The sequence below is a fragment of the Lygodium microphyllum genome, chromosome 2 (assembly GCF_053477565.2).
Source record: "Lygodium microphyllum isolate KBCC chromosome 2, Lygodium_microphyllum_v1.1.10, whole genome shotgun sequence".
In the NCBI taxonomy this organism is placed as follows: domain Eukaryota; kingdom Viridiplantae; phylum Streptophyta; class Polypodiopsida; order Schizaeales; family Lygodiaceae; genus Lygodium; species Lygodium microphyllum.
In genome coordinates this window covers 161,493,267-161,515,845 of record NC_141136.1, presented here as the reverse complement: position 1 = coordinate 161,515,845, position 22,579 = coordinate 161,493,267, and positions in this window count along the sequence as shown.

Below are 22,579 nucleotides of genomic sequence, written 5' to 3'. Positions count from 1 at the left end.
TCATCGATCCGCAACCATTTCATTTTGCATGAAAATTTGGTCTTTTACGGCCTCTTGGGCTCTTTTTTCGCTTCAAAAAAGATCTTTAAATTCCGCTCTTAGGCAACAACAAGTAGCTCATCATAAGTTCCTCCCAGATCAAAAGGAACACTACAACCTAGATCAAAATGAAAAGTGTCGGCATGATCATAAAAGTGTTCTTGCCCAACTTCCTCCTCAATATCCTCATTTTCAATGGTAGTTTTACATGCATTGAACTCATCAGTATCATCCTCTAAATCTTCAAAAACTAGCATACTATTGGACCTTGGCTTTTGCATTTTTGTATACACACTTTTTTGCATGATCAAATGTATATTTTTCTCCATATTTAAAACATAACCCTTTTTCTTTCCTTTCTTTGTAGAGGTCCATAGGAATAGACTTTCAATTCACATTGATTGAAATAGATCTAAACCTCTTATCCCCTTGTCTAAAATCCACTCTTAGATTATTTTCTATCCTAAAATTGCTTTGAGGTCTTGAAGCATTGAACGATAGATAAGTTGGCACTCTTAAGCTCCCACTTGGTGTATGATTACTGCCATAAACATTGCAACTTGTCCTCCCTATTTTAAAACGGTCCTTGGCTATTCATAACTAGGCTGAAATAAAGACTCCATTCTATATTTTCTTCCATAACATTCTACAAGCTCAAAAGCTTTGAAAAGATTGGTAGGGTTTTGCGCCATAACATCAGTTGATAAAGAAGATTCTAAACCTTACATATACTTGTGGAGTTTAGCTTCATCACTATGCTCTCTACATACATAGTAAGGTTGAGGAATTGGTTTGTATAATCTCATACACTCAGGTCTCTTTGCTCTAATCCATACCATCTTTGTGCCAATTTTTCTTTTTCAAGAGGAGAGACAAAAAGACTTCAAGCATAAGTGTCTTGAATGCATCCCAATTCTCTATAAGTATGTTTTCTTTCTTGATGTATCTCCATCAAGTATGTGCAAAACCTTCCAAATGTAAGGATGCAAAATAAATTTTCATATCATTAACTTTAGGAAATATATCAAAATAGGATTCTAATTTTGAAATCCATTCCACTAGATCGAATGATGAAGATGACTACCCATTGTACTTTGCCAAAATTGATTTTATCATTTAACTCCCTTTCATGAAAGGTTTACTATTCCAAAATAGACTGCTCATGGTTAATAGGCATTGAACCTTCAAAATAAGATGGTACTCTTTCAATAGGTGGCTGAGAACTAATGTGAATCCTTCCCAATGGTAGAGGACCTTTAGGGGGTTGGGGATTCAGTCCATAAGCTTGGTAATTAGCACCATTCATACTACCCAAATAGTCATTATGCATTTGTGAAGTCTCATCTACTTCATATTGACTATTGGAAATGCCTCTTTGTCTAATGATTCCATGACCTTGACCATTTTGGTTAGGTGGCTAAAGTGGGACTAAGGGATCACTATTTGAATTAGCTTTCTCCTTAGCTTCCTTGGTTCCCATTTGCATTTGCATCCATTGGGAAAATTGAGCAATTATTTGAGCATTGAATTCTACTAATTTATCAATCGAAGTCTTTGTTTGGGTAGTGGAATCCACCAACTTCTCAATGGAAGACTTCGTTTGATTAGTAGACAATACCATCTATTCAATTCTAGATAATAGCTCCATATGCCTTTGAGCATGCCTACTCTCATGTTCACACATGGTATTATTAAGTACAGTAATTTCTCTTTGCATCATGTAAGACTCTTTAGATCTCTCTTGAGACATATTTTCTAACATAGAATCTCTTATTTGCTAAGCATATTCATCTTGGGCCTTACTTTTTTCCTCATGACCTGTCATAGTAGTGCAGCCTTGCAGTAACCCCCCATCAAAAAATTAGCTATAAATTGAGCTAGAAAACTCTAATTCCCAAACTTTTTGATTCAAAATAGAGTCAATGATACCCTATTCAAGATTAGATATAGCATGTCATAATATGTTTAGGATAGAAAAGTTTTCAATCTATTCAAGATTAGATATAGCATGTCATAATAGGTTTAGGATAGAAAAGTTTTCAATTCAATCTTTGAGGTTGAACTCTCTAGCCTTGCGTCCTATTTTAACTTGTAAGTATCTTGTTTCCACTTGTGAGAGAAAAATGGTAGTACTAATGGCTACCAAACCCTATGGGGAGTTGGATAGGACCTACAAGCAACCTTTAGTGCCTACACCTGTACTTTAATTATGAAGATGGTATGTGCAATAACATGTATATATCCTGCACTGTCCTGTAAAATCCCTATTTCATCCTATTGTGATCTTCAAGGTACTTGAATCTTTGAGAGTGCATCAAACTTAAATTCTCCAATCACTATACTTGTGTGAGGGATAAAATGGAAAGACAACAAGATCCCTACACAGGCTTTGAATCACTGAGAGGTGGGCAAGGTCCCCCCCTAGGTTAGTTTGTTGCATCCTTTTGGGATCTTTAATAGTGGGGGAGGGTTACCTCTCTATGGTCCCACTATCTCCCCCAATATCCACATTTTTCCTCGATGGGAATATCAATATGGCAGTAACATGCTACCCTAATCAATCACATGATATACATTACTAAAACTTGTATTCAACTCTTTTGAGGATTGAAATTGGTAAAATGAATAGGAAGAGGGTCTTATCATGTAGTGACTCAGTGCTGGCTTACCCTTTTACAATGGATTATGATATATTTTGCCATGAATCGACTATTATCAACAAGTCAATGGAAGCAAGTATTGTACACTATCTACTTCAATGGGTGTCAAGGAGGCAAGGTTGGGTTTGTTAACTTGTGACTATTTTGAAGAAGATGGTACCATGACAACCAACCCTTGCCCTGCCACCACCCGATGTTCCTCTTCAACATTTATGAGCTCTTCAAACAGCTCTTCTCCCATGTATGTGATAGCAACAACCTGTGGAGTTGTATCTTCATCGCTCTCCTTCTCTAGGGGTGTATCCAATGCAAGGGGATAAATTGTCAATGTGCAATCACACTCCACGAGATCCAAAGGTGTTGTACCTGGTGCACTGCCCATGGGAATAGTGTATACTCTGTGTGAAGGATCCATGTGCACCATACATCTCTATTCACCACTTTTTGGCGATTCTTCCCTTTTCGAAATACCATGAGCTATTTCAGAGGCAGTCAAGTCATGTCGGATCCCTCAATGGAGTATGTGCAAGTAGAAATGGTGATCACAAAGTCTTCCAAAACTTGAAGGGAGGAATCCAACAATGAGAGCACACTTTCAAGGTTGAAGTTCTTAGAGAAAACCTAAAATATCTCGTCACCCTAGCTGGCAAAGATAGTCTCGTGGATAGCAATGTAATCAACCAATCGGGCTTCAATCAATGGGATTGAATGTTATGCTAAAACTTCAAGCAAGAGCTTTCAATTCACTAATTGAATCCAATATGAATCAAGTAAACAATGCATTTTACAAACGGGTTGATTTAACAAATGATGGGTGGAAATTTGATGGAAAGTTTACAATCCTTTAATCTCTCAATCAATTGTATGAAGCTCAACAATTGGATGAATGAGGGAGATTAAGAATTGAATAGGAATACCTTTTGTTTGTTTGATGAAGGCTTGAATGATCCCTAAATTCTTGATGAATCCTCCGGTTTCTCAATGTTGTTGAAATAATCTTCAATCTTTTTGCATTTAATGCTTAGAAGAAATCTTGAAGCTTCAAAAGCTTAAGATTGAAGAATTAACTTGGTTTTTCCTAAATTTTGACTCCATAGAAGCTCTTGAATATGAATCCTTGACCATTATTGCTCAATCCTTGTAATTTCTTCAAGAATCTTTACTAAAACAAGTCTCATGATTGAAATGATGAAGAATCTTCAAGAAATTGATGAGAATGTGAAACTTGAGTTCAAGGCTTCACAGTTGTCCATGGACTATTTATTTAGGGTTTCCAAGAGAGTGAAAGGATGAAGAAGAGACAACTATTTTGATCAATGTGACCTCCTGAAGCATCAAACATGCCAAAAAATCAGTGCAATTTGTGCTAGTTGTTGACTATCCATGTGGCATTATCTACAAAAAGAAATGGTAATTGACACGCTCTATAAAGCATAAAGAATCACCTTAAAGCAAGGCCGATGCCCTTGATCCACATAAAAAGAGAAATTTTGAGAAATCCATCATGGAAGCTTCAAGCAAGCTAAAAAGAAGAAGAAGAAAGCTCTACCCAAAATGTAACTAAGAATTTAGTCTTCTCCAAGTACAGTTATCCTAATTTACCAAGTATCTCCAAAAATTGCATGAAAATTTAATGACAATCTACTATTTTGTCCATTCACCACTATATTTGTCCCTTCCATCTTTAAAGATCTCTAGATTTTTCTTCTTCCAACTGTAGATATCCTGCATGTCACTGCTAGTCATTGTTCATGTCTTGTACATGTAGTACTTGTCTAAAATTGATTTTTATGATGAAAATTGGGACTGAATGTGAAGAAAAAGAGGAGAAATTTTGATCAAAGACCAATGCTCTGATACATACTTAGTCTTGAGTTTGGATTTGAATCCTTGACAAAAGTTTCTCTTAACAATGTATGATAGCTTGGATCCTTCACTTCCTCTTCTTTAGCCATTTCTATGAGATGGTTATTAGGCATTGAAATCATTGTAGCAAGAGTTCTAGCCCTAGAGGGTTGTCAAGGAGAGGACTAGAGAGAGAGAAAGAGAAGAGAGAAGACTACAGAAGAGAAAGAAGATGCAGTGCAAAAGAGAGAGAAAGAGAGTGACGAGGAGAGAGAAATACTAGAAAAGGAGAGAAAAAGACTAAAAAAGAAGAGAAGCCATAGAAGCTGTAAACAAGAAGGTGAGTAAGAGACAGTAATGTATTAATGTTCCAAAAAGATATGAAAAATTACGTGTCTTTCTCTTTTATACCTATGTCAATGTGACAAGGTATTATTATTAATTCTACACTAAACATCTCTTCTTCCCAACTTCTTACATAGAGCTTCATTTTATGTTTACGGCTATCCAAGCGTCTAAACTTAAGAATTTGAAACATATTTAATAAATATATTTTTAAATAAAATTTTCAAAAAGGTAATGAGGAGTTCTCTTTTTTTAAATCATGACTTTTTATAATTATATATATTGAATATCATCTCGATGAGAAGAATTCAGAACTTGGAATATTAATGCAAATAATGTGGCTATCTATGATATATATATATGTATTCTTTATTTTTTTAACTAATGCTTATTTAAGCTAATAATATATGACTACATTAAGCCTTAAGTATCATTATTTTTTAAAATACAAAAGAAAAGTTAGAAACAAAAACTCAGAATTAGAAACAAAATTTTAAGGTGTCTAGTTTTGTTGAAAGTAGGGGTGCTAATGGCTCTATCATAGTACAAGCCCACAAAAAATTATATTAGTCCTATGCATAGTTTATAATGAATGGCATGTGAGCTAGGCCTTCAAAATTTTGTTATTGGAAAATATCAATGGGCTTTTAATGAGTCCATTATAAGAGTATTTGAATATTGAAAAGAAAATAGAATTTGAATAAGTGGTGGCAATGAGATTTTTAAAAATGCTAGCCTATCAAGACACTACTTGGTTGGATAGCATGATAGAGACACTTGCAAGGATGGCAATGATGTGGCAAAGGCTAGAAAAAGTTGGGGATTCGGTGGTACTAGCAAGTGGTGGTTGAGAGCTCTATTTCCTAGTAGACATGGTGGTGGCTGAGAGCTCTATTTCCTAGTAGACATGCGTTTTGATAATAAGAGCCCAAAAAAAAGTTGCTACTACTAAAAATCAAAGAATATATAAGCTTAAACTTTTTAAAAGAAAATAAAAGTTTGCTAATCTTTAATAAATCTAAAATCTTTATCAACTTAAAGCAAGCCATATTAGTCCATTACATCGATATAGAAAGAAAGAAGGATGAAGCTTGATGGTAGCAATCCATGAAGGTAGAATTGTTGTTGATGTAGAGGAGAGTGAAGCTCAAACAGGTCCAGTTGGTAGGTGGTGATCAATGCATGTAAGCTAGCATGAAGAGAGGGAATGCAGCTCCTTTCTATATGTTTTAGCCTTTTAAGGCTAACATTCAATCTTTTAATAAAGGCTTAAGGGAGACCAACCATTTAGAAGTCAAGGCACCAACTTGCATTGCAAATTCCATCTGTTTTTATTTAGAGTTTTCAAATAATCCTTTGTAAGACAACCTTTCGAATAAAGGTAAAAAGAGAGGGTCCTCCAATTTCTGTTAGACTATTGTGAAAGAAGGAATGCATAATTTCTTGATGTTGAGGGAAGTGATTTGATAGGCCACTTAAAGAGAAGAAAGAGAAATCTAATTTTTTGAACTAGTGGGCAAGAAAATTGTCCAACAACAAAAAAAGATGAAGATTATGTACAATCTCTCCCGTGCATAGGTAAATAAAAGCCCCCATGCATGTATTTATGCATTTTTATTGAGCTTTTATGCTCAAAGATAGAATTGAAAAGCATTCCCTTTTTGGGCTCTTTCTTTCTTTCCATGAATGCCTTATTTTTATATTGATATTTTTTAACTTCTATTCTAATAGACCTATTCTAAGGTTTACAAAATAACAATCAAGCCTTCTAGGCCTTAAAAAAATAGTTGCATCCAAATAAATAAATTGTATGTAAGTGCATGCAATGTCCATGTGCTAATGAGTTCCCAAAAATACAATAACTCCATGCTATGAAGCAAACAACCATAAATAATTCCAACACGTTAGAGTGCACTTCCTTAGAATATTTATTCCACATAACTCTATCTAAGTCTAATGATCTACTAACCACAACACAAAACACATTAGTATCCTTCCATCAAGTATAATGTGACCAATATCACACATGTGCACACATGCAACAAATCACGAATCATGTGGCAAATACACAAAATCCACAAAATTGAGTAAAGTAAAAATCATCTTATTTTCATAATAAAGGAATTTCCTAGCTTTGTCCCCTCCAATGTAAGGTTTCTTAGATGCATTGCCACTCTTTTGAAACTTCTTCTTATTCTTTTGAATTGTTATTTGATGTCTATGTAGCACAATATATTATAAAAGCTTCTCTATCTTCTTGCAAGTTGCAATGGCTTCTATGTATGGTGGCATCTTATATGCAAAGTATATGTGTTTGTACGCTATTTCTTTTACAATGCATATATATCAATGAAAAGAGTGTATATGAACATGCTTTAAGTATATGCTCAAGATAGACTTATAATTTATGTCTTCTTTATTACAAGTTGATAGGAAAAATGTTGAATTTTGTTGCATATATTGCCACTTCTAATTGCCATAAATTCTTTCCACCATCTTTGTCAAGAAATATAGGTATAGAAATCTGTCATTTGTACCATTGGACATTTCAAGCATGTGTTTTAGTATCTTCAAAAGACTTACTAGATGCCATTCCACATTCTATTCACAAAATCCCTTGACTGAGAAGCTCTCCCTTGATCCCAATGATAGATAATCTTTGGAACAGTTGTATGCATAAAGATTAGTTTTGGCACCTCAAATGTTTTATTTGGGACTTCAAATGAAGCAAGCCACCATATGTTGGACTCTTGTTAAACACTAAAATTTCTTGGATTGTGTTAGCCTTAATATAATAAATATTTTACCATTAAAGTGATGCTCAAGGGGGGTTACCTTAAAAATCTAAGTATACCACCTACAATCGATAGAAAGGTTATTTTATTTAGTAAAATTTACAAGATTACAATTACATGGGGAATTTTTTAATTACAATATGGAAAAAATACATAAGTTTCTTAAAGGAAAAGAGGTCATTCCCTAATACTCTTTGAACACATGTGATATAGAGGGTTTACATATAGTGACCCCCCCCCCCCCCCCTCTCTAAGAGTGATGCTAATTCTCTCAACCTTTATCCTATTGATGACCTCATTTTCATCTAATTTAAAAAGAAAGCTATAGTTTACCACCACATTATTTCATATTCACATTATAGTACATGATCATTGTAGTTTGCACTTTGTATGGATCCAAAAACTTATTAGTCTCTATTTACTTGACCTCATAGACATCCTTTGTCTTGAATTCAATGTTTTCACATTCGCAACATGGACAGGATCTCCTTTAATGCCAAAACATGAGTGGTGATCATCTTTGTGCCTCTATTATTTTCATAGTCTAGGAAGAGGCATAACCATATTCTTCTTTAGTACATGACCAAATCCATGTTTTACACCTCTGAAAAATTTGAACTAAGTCATTGTGCTAATGATAGCCCTATCACATATAGCTTATGCATCTATAACAAAGAACTGATTTGAAACATCCTTCAAATTGGACTCTACAACCTTGTCCTTCACAATTTTGAATTCAAGGTTTTTTAAAGTAACTTTCAAAGAGTTTTCCTTCATCAACCTATCAATGAATGATCCAAGCTACCCTTCACCTATTTTCTTAGTAATCATCTTTGCAAACCTTTGATGTATGAGTTCCATTTTCTACTGGGCTCATTCATTTCTATAGTTGATTTTTTCTTTCACTTGTGCTCCTATACCAACTTCTCATTAATATTTTGAATCTCATTCAGCTATATCTTTGTCTCTTCATATTGGATGTTGAGATTGTAAATGGTATCCTCCATTTCTTTCATTTCATTTATTCCTTCCTTCAATAATCTATTGGCATGCATAGCATCACTTGACAATTATTGAATCATAGCATATTGTCCATTGGTGTAAGCATGATAACTCTTAATTGTCTTTTAGTAGCTACAATGAAACCCTCATTGCCTAATCAATGAGATGCCTATTCTAACCAAGCCACATATTAGCATTATCACAAACATACTTTAGAAATCTTCTCACATTAGAGAAAATGGGAGGGATATTAGAGGATAAATTGGCTACGTAGCTCTATCCACCCATAAATCAATGTGTTTTAAACCTCCACTATTGCAGCTTTATAAGACTTCAAGAGGAGTGACTTCAACAAACTCTATTCTCTTGAATAAGGGAGCATATTGAACATCTATTTGAATGTGTATGTCCTTTCTTGAACTCATTTTCTTCTATTAGGAGAGAGATCAAATGTGTATTATGATAAAATGTCATAGAGAAGCCAATGGTGGTAGAAAGAATGGGGTGAATAGCATAGCTCAATGCAGATAGAGAGAATAGGTTGAGAGAAGGATATCGTAATAGAGGGAAGTGAGAAGAGGCCAAGAGTCAAAGTCAAATGTAGATTCTTAACTCATAAAATGTAGTTAAACCTCTAAAACCATGTTTAAGCATAAACGGGCTCAATAAGAATCTATTTTTCTTGACATGAAATCCATACATAATTTTAGCTCAATTGTGGATAAAAGACTAATGATTATTGGATAAAAAATTGCATCAACTCTTGTACTACTCACTTTTTGGGCATAAAATTCCATAAATCAACTAAACCTTAAATGAGAATATATGAGGAATCAATGCAAATTCCTTTTGAATAAGATAAAAAATGCAAAGTGAGATTCTAAAACTAGAGAGAGAATATCAATATTTTATTATTTCATTCTCTTTACTTGATTTAAGAAAGAGAGAGGGCCCTAGAGAGCTCAAAAGAGAGTTCAACATTTTCCTAATGTAAAAAGGTGGAGAACTTCCTTAAAACTTATCTTCTCAAGTATTTCCATACTTTGTACTTGATGTAACCCTTTTCTACCTCCTTTTTAAAGCTTCCAACACCCTTGATGTTACATTTGAAAAGTGGTATATTTTTAAAATTTTTGAATTAAAAAAAGTAAAAACTGTACCTTAACCTAAGAGATATGTAAATATATTATTGATATGAATCTTTTAAAAGTGGTATATTTTCCTATCACCTTCAAAATCTAATATTAAATTTGATTTCAATTTGATTCAAGTATTTTCAATTTGATTTGTTGATTGGGATATGCATGATGATTGAACCATCCAAGACTTTAAGTCAAAGAATATCAATGATATTCAAGGTACAATGAAGATCGGAAGAATATAAAGCAAGTTACATTTTCCTAGTTCAACTTGAAATGAATTTGGATTTTTCATTCAAGCAATATATTTAAATAGAAGTAGGCAATGTGGTTGGACATGAAAAGGATATCCCACCTATTTGGATAATCTCTTGATAACAAAACTCAAGATAGTTACAATGAATCTCACAATATTATCATGGAGAATGTATTGACTTTAGTATGGATACAAGTAATACTAAAATTTTTATGAAGTTTTAAGCTTCCTTGCAAGGGATCTTCTTGGAAGTGTTGTTTCCCATCTAAATCATAAGCTTCCCTTTTTTCCCATTCCCTATTGTTTTGCCAAGTTGGTCCTCAATATGTCTCACCCTTGGAGGTTTCCTCCCCTTCATCATTTCCTTTTCTTCTTCTCACGTGTTGCATCCTTTATAGTCTCATTTCCTATCTTTCAGGTTCCCACTCCTTTCTTAGGTCCATGAAATATCTAGAGAGACTTCATCGAATAAAACTTTCTAATCTAGGCTCAAATATTGTAAAACTCTAATGTGAGCTACATGGGCTAACAAGCAAAATTGGGATAAAATTCACCTCATTTGGCACATAGCTATACAAGGCTTACCCCTACCAATAGAGAAGAATGGCATAATAAACCTCTTTCAAATCCATATACCTACTTCGAATATGATGAGTTAAGCAAAATTGGAGTTCATGCAATCATAGACCCTACAATGCACATAGAGGCATTTTGGTGAGATTGGAATGAATTTGCATGCATAATAGGATTTGATGCTTTTTGAGAAAAAAATTATTCATTCTTACTATATTTTGTAAACACCCATGAGATCAATTACTTAGAGAAAAAGGTGATTTAATATGATAACAATAATTAGTTGGAGAAAAATGTAGTTTTTATGAAAATGAAGTAAATTAAAAGGTGAAAAGTTACAAGACCTTTAAGTGGTCAAAGCCTAACCATATCCTTAGTCCACATTTCAAGGAGAGCCATCCTTATAGTTTATTTAATATCAAACTTAATGAATAAAGGTGAACCCTTTTAAACCATTTCCTAAAGCCATTATTTTCATGAGGATAATTTTCCTCAAAATTATTTTGCACATTTACAAATATGTCATCCTCAATATATTGCGATTGCATTCTTGATGTTAATGAGGATATATTTGCTACTTCATCAACCATTTTTCTCAAGGCATATTTTTGAGAGGTTCATATTCATTATTGAGGGCTCTTTTCTTCATCTTCATGCTTTGCTTCACTAGTTCTTGCTCAACACCTTCTAGCTGACAACAATAAATTTCATTTTATTGTTTGAAGGGTGAAAGTTGTTTTGGGGACCTCATTCCTTTTGGACAAGATAAACCAAAAAATGTAGGGCCTATTCTAGGATCAAACTTTAATTGGTGATCCATTACATTCTCCTAAAAGGAGCTCCTTCCAAGTGGCTATAGGAAGGATCCCTTCCAAATGACGCTATAGGGATGGAGCCTTTAATTATATACTAGAGAAAATGCATGATGCCTTCATTGTATCTATTGTTCTAAAAAAGGTGACAGATCGATTTATCTTTTAGTTTATATTTTGGACATAATTAATTTACTATTTCAAGTTTTGGTGCCTTATTCCTAGCCCAAATTTCCTCAAGATACAACCCAAAAGCTATTATAAATCTAGTCATTCTTAGAGCACATTCTTTAGTGGAGGATTTTGGCCATTTCATTGGAAGCCTTCACTTACCTCTCATAGTAGAGAGAATGACATAATAAACCTCTTTCAATTCTATTAATGTAATAAAAACTTTCATATTTCCTATATTTGCTTTAGTTGAGATGTGGGATTCAAGAACAAATACCCTAGTCTATGTTTCAACTAGAAGTTGATACATCAAGGTTATATGATAGATGGTGTCCTTCTTATCTTCCTTTCCTCTATGGCCTCCATTCCTAATTAAATTATTAAAACTACCAAGAATGAGATAAGTTAAGCAAAGTTGGAGATCATAATGGCATGACTCTAAGGCATGCATACCATCATTTTGGTATGTTCAAAATTGGAGATGTACTATTTTAGCATTTTTCCAAATATATAGAGACCTATGAGATTAATTACTTTTGTGAAGAATTTTAGCTAATTGAGTTAACAAAATATATTATAATAAAAATAACCTAAGAATAAAGGTAGTCCTTTAAGTTGAAATTGGAGACACAATCTAAAGACTAGTAACAATATAATAATTCTTAAATCATTTATTGTTTGAGAGGATTTTGATCATGTAAATGCCACATAAATAGTGAACTCAAAATTCCTTTCTTGATCATTTTCAATAGAAACATTATCCCTTTCTTATCTATAAAATAAAATTTGCACTTACTCTCTTTTTAATTTGTAGTTTTTACCAAGACCCTATAAGGATTGGCCTTAAAGAATGCCATGGAGTCTTCATAAAGTTGAACCTTTGAAAAGCATATAACTTCAAGCTAAAGCATTTATGGACTTGAAACTATCAAAATCCTTATAAAAAATAAGATGTAAGAATTTTTATTTTTTGATAGTTTTTGGGTTTTCTCTCAATTTTAGATCAAATGATTTATTTTAAAGGTTATTATTATTATTATTGTGTTATACTAGTAGCATTAGGTTGGCTCAAATGACTATCTTATTATATCCATGCAATTGAACTTATCCCATTCTTGTAGGATATACTAATTTGATTAGGAATGGAGGCCCCAGAGAAAAGAAGGATTGGAAATATACCATCCTATTCAATGATAGTCCTCAAAGGATCCAAATATTGTGAAGGAGAATTGTTGATTTTAGCCCTCAAAGGACTTAACATTTGCCAAGAATGTATTAAAAGCATAAAAGCCTTTGAGAAAAATGATATTAAAGAAGAAATTATTATAAGTGGAGAGGTATCCTAAGGTAAAAGTCTATTCTATTTCCTTTATGAAGTTAGACAAACTTATTTCTTTCATAATGCAAGGAAAATATTTATTTCATGTTGATAGCAGTCCATAATTCTAAACAAAGCATGTGCCACACTCTAACAAAATGTGCTACATAAGAAAGAGAAAACTTGTTAGAACTATAAGTGGCACATTTTTTTAAGCATAGATTTAATCGATATCATTTAAACTATGTTAGATATAAAGAAAAAGAGAAAACGATGTTTGAAAAGTGAGTGAAAGGTGGAAGCATGAGAAAAAGTAAGAAGAGAGCAAGAGCAATAGAGATTCAAGCAAAAAAGGGAGAGACCAGTGTGTGGAAACTCCAACAATCACAATGTGTGACCTACATTTCCTTGTAAGAAGCTGGGAAGAACAGTTGTTTATTAGTGTTAAAATAATAGTAATACAATGTCACACTGACATAGGTATAAAAGAGAGGGACATGTTATTTTTCTCATCTTTTGAAACATTAATACATTACTGTCTCTTTCCTCATTACCTTGCTCATAGCTTCTATGGCTTCTCACCTCTTTCTGTCTTTCTCCATTTCTAGTATTTCTCTCTCCTCATCACTATTTTTCTCTTTCCTACACTCCTCTCTCTTCTGCAATCTTCTCTCTCTCTCTCCAGTCTACTTCTTGACAAGTGGTATCAGAGCGTTGGTCTTTGATCCAGTTTTCTTCTCTTTTCTACATATTCAATCCAATTTTTCATATAAAAACCAAATTCAAACTAGTACTACAAGTACAAGTCATGGACAATGACGAGCAGTGGTTTGCAAGACATCACAATTGTAAGAAGATTATATCTAGAGATCTTTGGGACAGATATGGTGGTGGAAGGATAAAATAGTAGGTCATCATCAAATTTTCATGCAATTTTAAAGGTAACATGGTCAAATGGGAGTTAACCTGGCTTAGAAGGGAAACAAACCATGGTTACTTTTCTAGGAGAGGGTTCTCTTTCCCCTTTCTTGGAGCTTCCTGTAGGTTTCATGGAGTTTGCAACCAAGATCTTCTTCTATCTGTCAAACCCTTTCTCTTCCTGACAAAGTAACAGCAGACCAAGCTTTCTCGCTTCAAGATCTTCATATTCATTGCCTATGAGCTCCAGCCAAACTTCATCATGGTGCACAGGACAGCCCCAAAAAATGTGACGTATTACTCACCTTGATTTCAACCTGCTCTCTGCTCTCCTTGCTCAATCTTCAGGTCTTGGCACTTCAGCTAGTCATTGGCAAGTGAAATCTCTAGCAATAATCATCAAGATTGCACTCCGTTTTTCATCCTCAAGATTTCTTGAACCCCCCTAACTATGCAGCCAATCATTGCTTAAATCAGTCCATTCATATAATGCAATGTTTACTTGATGCATATTGGATCCAATTAGTGAATTAGAAGCTTTTAAATGAAATTTCCAACATTGTATTCAATCCAATTGATTAAGCTCTATTGATTGATAAGATTACTTACTCTAATCTATTGATTTGTTAATGATTATTTATTCATGGTAAAATATATTATAATCCCCTTGTAAAAGGGTAATTCAATAGTGAGTCATTGCTTGGTAAGACCCTCTTCCTATCCATTTTGCCAAATTTCAATTCTCTTGCATTTCATGAAAAGAGTTGAATGAATATTTTAGTAATGCATATCAAGTTGATTGATTAGAGTATTATGCCACTACCATGTTGATGTTCCCACTAAGAAAAAAGGTGGATGGCGTGGGAGATAGTAAGACAAAAGAGAGGTGACCCTCCCTCACTATTAAAGATCCCGAAGGGTGCAACCAACTATCGGAGCCCATGTAGGGAGTATGTCCTACTGTTTTATCCCTCACACAAGTACAACGAGTTGAGATTTGAATATTGAAGCACTTTCAAATACTCAAGTACCTTCAAGAGCAAAATAGGGGATTTATAGGACATTGTAGTGTATATACAGATCATTGCAAGTATCATCTTCATTATTGAAGTACAGATGCAAGTATTACAGGAGGGTGTCCATAAGTCCCATCCAAATTACTACAATGTTTGGTAGCTATTAGGCAGCACTACCATTTTTTGCTCTTAAAAGGTGGAAATAGGATACTTGCAAGTTAAAACAAGGTGCAAACCTGGACAATTCAGCCTCAAAGATTGAATTGCCGAATTTGTTGTCCTAAACTTGTGATAATGTGCTATAACTCATGTTGAAGAGGGCATCGTTGGCTTCTTCTTTTTTTTAAATTGAATATCAAAGTTTCTTAGCTCAAGTTATAGCCAATTTTCTGACAAGGTATACTACAGGATTGCACTACTATGGCTGGTCATAAATGAAAGAGTAAGGCCCAAGATGAGTATGCACAATAAATCAAAGATTCCATGCTATATCATACACCTCAAGAGGTACCTAAAGAGCTGCTGATGCAAGGTGAAATTAGTGCACTTAATAATACCATGTGTGAACATGAGATTAGACATGCTCAATGGCATATGGAGCTGTTACCCATAGCAAAATGGGGTTGCAAAAAGGAAAAATATATATATTATAGAAGTTGCATTGGCATTGATAGCTAAAAAGAATTTTCCAAAATAATTTTTTATCTAAAGCTATCCATACTACTATCTATATTATAAATAGAACTCCCATAGACAGCTACAGTTCATGGGATGACCCCCAAAGAAATCTTTACAAGTAAAAAGTCCAATGTGTCACACTTGAAAGTGTTTGGTTGTGTTACATATGTTCGTGTGCTAGATGAGCTATGAATAAATATTGATCCAAAGTCTGAAAAATATATTTTTATTAGATGCACTTTAGAGCAGAAAAATGGTATTCCTATTATAACCTTGTCACAAGTGAGTTTAGAGTGAGCAAGGATGTTATTTTTAATGAGATGAGCAATTGGTATACATCTAGTAGTGATAGATTGGATGATGATCATGATCATGATAGATATGTACAGAAAGAAAAGCAAGAATCGTGTATCCTTAGTGGACCAAAAACATCATCTGGTGCTAGATCTATAGTTAGCCCTAAGTTTGAGAGACTAAGGAGAAGCCCCATAGCTTCAAGTAAAGAAATAAGAAAGTTTTAGATGGTAATGATACATTTACTAGTCATTTGGGGTTTGATGGAAATTCCAATGGTTCAATGAGTTTGGATGATGAGCTTGGCATCCTTTCAATTAGAACACTAGGTGTATAGAGAGCACATAGTAATGTAAAGGCTACACTGAGTGATCGAGTGGTACTTAGGTCTACCAAGGTCAAATACCCTATTAAAAGGTTTGGTTTTGAAGGTTATGCAACTTACCATTATTCTTATATGATAAAGTTGGTTGAGGATGTTGAGACCACTTGTTTTGAGGATGTTATTGGTCATGCTCATTGGGATGCAACAATAGATAAGGAGATGGTTGCATTAGAAGCCAATAAGACTTGGAATCTAGTATCATTACCTAAGAGTAAGAAATTGGCTCTAAGTGGGTATATAAAATTACGCATAATGCAAACGGTTCTATGAGCAAATATAAGGCTAGGTTGGTTGCAAAAGACTATGCTCAAAATATGGCATAGATTATGAAGAGACATTCAGTCTAGTTGCTAGGATGGCAATTGTTAGATGTGTGATTACTTTGGTAGTAGCCAAAGGTTAGAATTTACAAAAATGGATGTAAAGAATACCTTCTTGCATGGTGAATTGCAAGAAGATGTGTACTTGGAGCAGCCAGCTACTACTGGTTATGAGGATTTAGAGTATCCCATGTATATGTGTAGGTTGAAGAAATCACTCTATGGGTTGAAGCAAGTACCTAGAGAATGGTCTGGTAAGATCAGAGAAGTATCTTGTCAACATTGTATTTTACGTTTCTAATGATGATCACTAACTTTATGTGAGAAAGTGTAACGTGTCCGTTTGACCACTTGTGGAACATGTCTTAGCAGCGCATCAGGAGGGGAGTCTAGAAAGTGCCACTTGGCACAAGCAAGGAATGTCACAAGGTTTGTGATCTAGGTCTTCCAGAGTCTGCCCCAAAGTGGAAGTATCCAGCCATTCCCACTTAGGACCAACCTGAAGTCAAGATTTCTTTCCTATCAGCCAAGTCCCTAGGAAGTAGCTAGCATCCAACTCCAGATGAACCACTTTGCATAGGAACAACAGAGTCGAAGTGAATTTATGTTACACTTGGTTCATGGAGAATAGGAAATGAGAGGGATGCGAAGCTCAACCTTTCTGCCCATAAGGCATAGTCCCATTCCGCTCCCCTAAAACAACATAAATCAGGATTCTAACTCTACTGACTCTAGGTCTTCACAGTCTCGTTATCACGTCTTTAGAGAAAAGTTCCCAGCTAACTGGGACCACCCTTCCGTAGTAGGATGGACCCAAGTCACGTCCACTGCACTTTTCTCGGGTTGCTTAGTTATCTAATTACCTACCACATTATGTTTGACATGCAAAAGCAGCTTCCTTAATTATTTAATTTAAACACGGGTTCCTTCACGTAACTTAGGCACTGACATCAAAAAAACAATGTCAAGCAAGTTCATTTTCCAAATATTTGACCTTTATTTATATCATAGTCTTGGAATACATCAAGTATCATGCCCGAAGGCTATCCCAGCAATCAACAGGATTGCTGCTCCAAGTTTCACCCATAGACTAGTACATGGGCCTCGAGATCCCATCTTGAGTCACGTCAGCCTCTTATGCGGGATCCGGAGGCAAGGAATTTACAACTAGAGCCTCCCTTGGCACCCAAGCGTCCTCCCGCTCCAAGCAGCACTCACGGAGAGACCTCTTGCGGCAGGTCCGTTCCATGTACCCGGCGTGGCTAACAATCCCCTTGAATAGGGCCAGGCAGACAGTCAAAGGTAACTGAACGTGCCTCTCCCTCCAGGCTATTAACCTGAAGCATTAAGTGTTTAGCCTTGAATTAGTTCCTTGAGCAAAGAAGTTCAAAAAATGTACCTAAGTGTACAATCATGATCATTTCAGTGGTCGTTCGTACGACCAACTACTAAGGTGTGATTCCTTTTTCCTGAATATTCCTAGCATTCGATCCTGGATCGTTCGGGACTTAGCGAGATTCCAAGGGCTTGGCAAGCTAGGTTGCTTGTTTCCCCTTTTTCTTTGGGTTAGGGTTTGTACCCTACCGACCCCAATTATCCTTACCTTAGGTCTCCTTGTAAAATAGATCTTAGACAACCCCGTCATCCTCAGTTGGTCAATTTGCTTCTTGACAATTCACAATTTCCCTAAGTTTGACAAATCGGTCCCCAAGAGAGAGAGTTGTAGTAGGGCGACTACTCGACTTCTTAACGAATATAGCTCGTAATTAGATCTTGACTCCCTTGGCCTAAGATGTAGTAGCAGCATCTTATGATTTAGTTGTAGTAGTATCTGACCTTGCAGGCTAGTTGCATGAGATAGGTAGCAGTGCCTATCTTGAGGGATTACATCCCTTTGTCGATATTACTAGGATTCGTGTCCTAAGGCATGGTACCCTCTCATTACTCGCAACTTAGAATGATCTAAGTATGAGAACGCTGGATTAACTCTGCAAGCGCTTATCTTTTCATATTGAATGTAACTATCACTTCATGCGTGTTGCATCCTATATGCTATTCACCAACTGAAATATAACCCTTTTCCTTTTCATACATTTACTTATGCATGCAGGTTATGCTATGTACAGTTACTATGATATTGAAATAAAAACATAATCTTTTCCTTTCCCATGCAAGTCACGCGAAATAAAATGTAGTTGTTTATGCCAAAATATAACCCTTTTATTCCTCTCCATAGCAACTCCCTATTCTTTAATTAAACATCCTTCTACGAATCAACCTATTCACGGTCATCACAAGGGATTTTTTTTTTGGTACAAATGCATTGTGTACAACATAACTCAATTCTTGCCAATGTAAGTTACCCAATGCAAACCTTCCAATGCATGTGAGCATCGCAATATATATTTAACCTATGTGCGCGATGCAACTAGGACATTATTGCATGAGTGCATCTTTTAACACATGAACCATATATTCACGAATGCAACAGCCTTTCATCATGATGGTGCAGGAAATATAAGTACCTTATGATGCGATCTAAAACTTTCCCAAACATTCCTATGATCTTTTTAAAACAAAGTGTTCAATTATAGTAAATTTTCAATGCGATTAAGACTACCCTATGCGAATTTTATACTTATTGCACCTATATCATGCAGAAACAAAAAGGGTGAATTTGATGGAACATGAACTTTTGCAGGAGGGGTATTATCAGGTTTCGCGCTTCGGGTGGGGACTCCTACATGTGCCCCTTTTACTCCCGTCTGTGCTCCTCTCGTGTGGCGCTTTGGGGCCATCGCAATCGGGGCTAGGCCAGGTGGAAGGTGTGCTGAAATTTCCTATAACTGGCAGTCCTTCCCTCCCGCAAGGGAGCTCCCTTCACAGATGAATTGCATCCCTTACGCGATTCCGCGAGTGAACCACCCTTAAGAAGGCTCTTTATGGGAGCTTCTAGAAGCTTCTTCGAAGCTTTTTTTTTTTGGTTTCTGACAAGGGGACCCAAACGGCATCGAGCTGAGGATGGGGAGGAAGACGAATATGATGATGATGATGATGAGGGGGGGTTGCTATCAGGCAGAGGGGGTGGCACTGCTGTCAGGCGGGGGGGGGGGGGCAGCATTGCTGATCATAGGGGGGGGAAGGGCGCTGCCTAAGACCACAAGGGGGGAGGGGGGGGAGACGTCCATTTAACAGCCGCCACCCCTCCACCTAGGGGGGTGCATGCTCCCCCCTCTCCCTCTCTTAACTCCCTCTCTCTCCCCGATATGTTGTCGGTGGGGAGAGAGAGGGAGATGTAAAAATTTTTATAAAAAATTTGAAAAAAAAGGGAGGGAGATAGAGATATTACATCCTCTCCCCCTTAGAGGAATTGAGATATCCTCATCTCGAGAAGACCTGGGGGTATTGTTGGTTGAGAGTATTTTCATCCATCCAGGTGGCATCCTCTTCTGGATAATCTTTCCACTGGATGAGGTATTCTCTCAAGGTCCTTGATCTCAAATGCCTCTCGCTAACATCTAGGATTCTATCAGGCCGTAGCTCAAGGACTCCTTGGCTAGGCATTACAATTTGTTGATCGTCAAGTGCATGATTCAGATTAGGTAGATACTTTTTCAATAGGCTAATGTGGAATACATTATGAATCTTTAGAGTTGCGGGCAGCTGTAGTGTGTAAGCATTAGGCCCTAGGCACTTGATGATCTTATAAGGTCTGCAATACCTCAGACTTAGCTTCTGGTACTCTCCCAAGGACAATGAACTCTTTTTAGGACGTACATGGATGAAGTCCATATCACCTTCGACGAAGGATCTGTCTTGCCATTTCAAGTCAGCGTAGGCACTCTGTCTATCCTTGGCAGCTTGAATGTATTGTCTTATTGATTTGATTTGATCATCCATGTCTTCTAGCATCTATCTTGAAGCTTCTACCCTCAAAGTTGGATCTGAGAAGTTCAAAGGGGTACGACAATCATGCCCATACAATGCTTGAAAAGGGGTCATTTGAATACTCTATTGGTATGAAGCATTGTAAGCAAACTCAACCAGTCATCGTAAATATTGAATCCACTTTTTGGGTTCACAACAGCAGTATGCCCTAAGCATATCTTCAATGACTTGATTGACTCGTTCTATTTGACCATCAGTTTGGGGATGGTAAGATGTACTGAAACAGAGTTGAGTTCCAATAGCCTCAAAGATATCCCTCCAGAAGTGTGATGTGAAAAGAGAGCCAGATCACTAATGATTCTTCTGGGTAACCCATGAATTTTGAATATTTCCTTGATGAATAATCTTGCGATGTCTGAAGCTTTATAGTTTGTCTTGACAGGGATGAGATGTGCAACCTTGGTGAGCATATCTACTACAACCAAAATAGAGTTATATCCTCCCTGAACTTGGGGTAGAGCAACAATAAAGTCCATACTAATGAACTCCCATTTCATTTGTGGAATGTCAAGTGGTTGCAATTTCCCAGGCATTTTAACATGTTCTACCTTAATGCGTTGACAAGACAAACATTCCGTGACATATTTGAGTACGTCTCCCTTGAGTCTTTCCCAATAATAGCTCTTTCTGACCGTATTAAGGGTCTTGGCATAACCAAGATGTCCTGAGAAAGGGGAGTCATGGGCTTCCCAAAGTATCTTCTACTTGAGAGTTTGGCTTGAAGGGATACATAATCTTTTCCTAAAGTAGACAAGCCCACTACTGACGGAGAATTCTTGATACTTCGTCTTTAGCTTCGGGTCTTGATCCTTGATGGGGATCTCCCTTAGCATTTTTTGATAGACTAGGTCATGATATGCCCCTTCTTTTGCTAGCTCAAGAATTGGGTTGTTTGGCATTGATACCTTTGTGGCTAAAGACCTTGCTGCTGATGGATCTTGCAAAATAAGAGAATTTAGAAATGCCTTGCGACTAAGTGCATCGGCGACTACATTCTCTTTTTCAGGCCTATATTTGATTTCAAAATCATATTCTTCTAGCACTTCAATCCATCGACGTTGCCTCATATTGAGCTCATTTTGGGTGAAAATACATTTAAGACTATTGTGGTCCGTTACTAAGGAAAATTTGTTACCTAGCAAATAATGTCTCCAAAGTTTGAGAGCATGGATGACAGCCAACAACTCTAGGTCATGGATAGCATACTTCCTTTCATGGCTATCCAATTTTCTTGAAGAATATGCTATGGGATGACCTTCTTGCATAAGTACACATCCTAAAGCAAGTGGATTAGCATCAGTTACCACTTCAAACTCCTTGCTAAGATCAGGAAGTTTTAGGATGGGTGCTGATACTAAGCTTTGCTTTAGTTTGTCAAAGCTGGTCTGTTCAGCAGGTGACCATACAATCGCTACTTGCTTCTTTAGTAGATCACTCAGAGGTGCTGTAATCAAAGCATAATCTTTTATGAAAATCCAGTACCACCCTGTCAACCCAAGAAAACTACGTATTTCTTTGACAGAAGTTGGTGTTGGCCGTTCCAAAACATCTCTGACCTTGGCTGGATCTACTGAAATTCCTTCTGCTGATACAATGAATCCCAGATATTCAATCTGTCGCTTGAAAAATGTGCACTTCTTCTTCTTGGCATAAAGCTTGTGTGCTCTCATTGTTTCAAGAACAATGTGAAGCTGGGGTTCATGATCTTTTCCCTGTTTTGAGTAGATTAGGGTATCGTCAAAAAAGACGAGTATGAATTCATCAAGATAGGGCCTAAAGATATCCTATGTTAACCTGTTGAAGGTAGTAGGAGCATTCCTCAGCCCGAATGACATCACTAGGAATTCGAAGTGTCCATACCTTGTACGGAATGCAGTCTTCGGAATATCTTCTTCCTTGATCCTTATCTGATAATACCTAGATCTGATATCTATCTTTGAGAAGACCTTTGCCCCTTGAAGACGGTCAAGTAATTCATCTATTCTTGGAATGGGTATTTATTTTTTATAGTTGCTTGATTCAACCCTCTGTAGTCAATGCATAGGTGAAGCGTTCCATCTTTTTT